This window comes from Lissotriton helveticus, chromosome 1_2, assembly GCF_964261635.1.
Source record: "Lissotriton helveticus chromosome 1_2, aLisHel1.1, whole genome shotgun sequence".
Classification (NCBI taxonomy): Eukaryota; Metazoa; Chordata; class Amphibia; order Caudata; family Salamandridae; genus Lissotriton; species Lissotriton helveticus.
The window spans coordinates 319,199,685-319,202,697 of record NC_136058.1 but is presented as its reverse complement, the minus strand read 5'-3'; the positions used below and the strand labels follow the sequence as shown (position 1 = coordinate 319,202,697).

Below are 3,013 nucleotides of genomic sequence, written 5' to 3'. Positions count from 1 at the left end.
CGGTCGGATAGGGCGCGCTAGTCAGGTTGTTCCCGTATGTAAACTACGAATCTCATTCCATTTCCCAGCCCTTAAGGCACCTGGACTGGGTGGTGTGTAGTAGTTTTCGTGCAGCGCTGCCTGAATTCCAACACGATGGCCACTAGATGGCAGTAGGCACACACTATTGGGTAGCCTCTTTCCTGTCCAACAGCGTTGTACTGATTGTAGATCGAAGCTCCCCTCTAGCAATCATTAGGGTCGTTTACGTCCATTTAGAAGGAGGAATACGCCTCCTTTGATTGTTTTTGTTCAGGAAGGTCTTCCTGCACATAAACAATCATGCCAACAACACAGACACTCTTGCACCGTGGTGTAAGGGTTCATGCGTTGGCACTAGGCTGCAGTTTGTGCACCTGTGCACCGGCAGACAGGACAGGCATGTGCCGTAGCTTGTAGAAACGTCTTCTTCTTTCTCTTTTCTTTTGACGCAGGGCAACGCACCTAGAAGGCTTGTGGCACTGCCCTACTCCAAAATATTGTAAATAGGCTGCTCATTTTGGACTTGCATCGCTCTTGCACCAAGTTGCGTGGTGCAAAGAGTGACGCAACTCCGCTCGTAAATAGGTCCCTTTATTCCTGGGAGTGAGGATATCAGCCGCAGTCCGTGCAGGTAACAGCGGTGGGGCCGAGTAAGGGGGGATTTCAAAGAACGACGCAGAAGGGATATTAAATAAATAAATAATTTTCCTTCTTCATCGTCCGTTGAAACCTCCGCCCAACCCGGCCCCGCCGCCTCACCGCTGTTACCTGCACGGGCCGCGGCTGGAGGATATGTTCCATGTTGTGGACGTCACAATACGTGGGGTCCTAGGTCATTGATCGTGATTGGGCCCAGGGTGTGAGGCTCTGTGAGATTCTGCTCTGAGGCACTGGGTGATCAGCTCACCGTGTGTGATTGTGCCTGCAGTGTGTGAGTGAGGATAGAGCTCCTGTGCACGAGGTGTGAGACTCACAAACAGAGGGATGGTACCGGTATCATTACAAGAAGCTATAAAATGAAGAGGAAGGACAGAAGAATAAAAAGATTAATGTTGTTAATTCAACCTTTTCTTCCACAAGTTTCTAAACGTGTAATGGTTGATGTTTGAGTCTACAAAAGGCATCTGCCGAAACCCGGGATCGAACCAGGGACCTTTAGATCTTCAGTCTAACGCTCTCCCAACTGAGCTATTTCGGCCGCTTCTGTTATACTTTTGTGACTGTTGTGATTCCAGTGAACACACCCTGGAGCTGTTGTGCTCAGAGTTGTTTCCTGCCCCTCTCTCTGCTGAGTGCCTGCGCCTCTTTCTTCCCAGTGCCCGAAGCCTGGCACAGAACATACAGAGCAGGGTCCTGGTGCCCAGAATATGCCCATCACAACCACAGCTGCAGGATATCACTACGAAGGGCGCCTGGGGTCGTTATTGTACCCCTAAAATACACATCACAATGACTGTGCCAGAGAATAAGCCTTTAGAATACACCCCTGCACCCAAAGATGCCCCCGCCAGGGGACTGTGCCACAGAATGCGCCAATCAGAACCAAGGCGCTTTAAACGCGTCCATCCGAATTATTGAGCCAAAGAAAATACGCGGGACATTTAAAGTGCCTCAGAATTCCGCATCTTTTTATCCATTCATTTCCCTTCCCTATGTATATAGAGATAACTCTAATCACTAGTATATGCAGTAGACCATTGTACTCTTTACCATTCCTATGTGACTCTTAGAGTATATCCATTTGTATCCCTTCCCTATGTATACTGAGATAACTATAATCACCAGTCTCTTCTTTGTGTGACTTTACATCTTGTACATTTGCAATTTTTTTCTGTGTGTATCTTTTATGTAACGCATGTAATCCTTAATCCTTATGTTTTGCAACAGGTTCTTATGTAAAGCGCTCTGACACCTTCGGGTAAAGTTCGCGCTATATAAAATCGCATTAAATAAAATAAATAAATAAATAAATCTCTGATGCACCAATCAGAACGGAGGAGGGCAGCGACCGTCCTTCTAACTTCATTCTGACCAGAAACAACCCGATCATTACAAATATAACTGAGGCCCTTCTCAGAGAGACACCCCCGTGTCTGGATGGGGTCTCAGCCCCTCGTGTCTGGATGGGGTCTCAGCCCCTTCTGTCTGGATGGGGTCTCAGCCCCCCGTGTCTGGATGGGGTCTCAGCCCCCTGTGTCTGGATGGGGTCTCAGCCCCTTGTGTCTGGATGGGGTCTCAGCCCCTTGTGTCTGGATTGGGTCTCAGCCCCTTGTGTCTGGATGGGGTCTCAGCCCCTTGTGTCTGGATGGGGTCTCAGCCTCTTGTGTCTGGATGGGGTCTCAGCCCCTTGTGTCTGGATGGGGTCTCAGCCCCTTGTGTCTGGATGGGGTCTCAGCCCCTTGTGTCTGGATGGGGTCTCAGCCCCTTGTGTCTGGATGGGGTCTCAGCCCCTTGTGTCTGGATGGGGTCTCAGCCCCTTGTGTCTGGATGGGGTCTCAGCCCCTTGTGTCTGGATGGGGTCTCAGCCCCTTGTGTCGGGATGGGGTCTCAGCCCCTTGTGTCTGGATGGGGTCTCAGCCCCTTGTGTCTGGATGGGGTCTCAGCCCCTTGTGTCTGGATGGGGTCTCACCCCCTTGTGTCTGGATGGGGTCTCAGCCCCTTGTGTCTGGATGGGGTCTCAGCCCCTGGTGTCTGGATGGGGTCTCAGCCCCTTGTGTCTGGATGGGGTCTCAGCCCCTTGTGTCTGGATGGGGTCTCAGCCCCTTGTGTCTGGATGGGGTCTCAGCCCTTGTCTCTGGATGGGGTCTCACCCCCTGGTGTCTGGATGGGGTCTCAGCCCCTTGTGTCTGGATGGGGTCTCAGCCCCTTGTGTCTGGATGGGGTCTCAGCCCCCTGTGTCTGGATGGGGTCTCAGCCCCTTGTGTCTGGATGGGGTCTCAGCCCCTTGTGTCTGGATGGGGTCTCAGCCCCTTGTGTCTGGATGGGGTCTCAG

The 3,013-nt window shown here is 51.7% G+C and overlaps 1 non-coding gene across 1 annotated transcript; it reads right to left on the bottom strand.

Moving 5' to 3' along the window:
• Positions 1-1,146: 1,146 nt before the first annotated feature.
• Positions 1,147-1,219, bottom strand: TRNAF-GAA (transfer RNA phenylalanine (anticodon GAA)). Its single transcript has one exon. It is a non-coding gene; the product is annotated as a tRNA-Phe (tRNA).
• Positions 1,220-3,013: the final 1,794 nt, after the last annotated feature.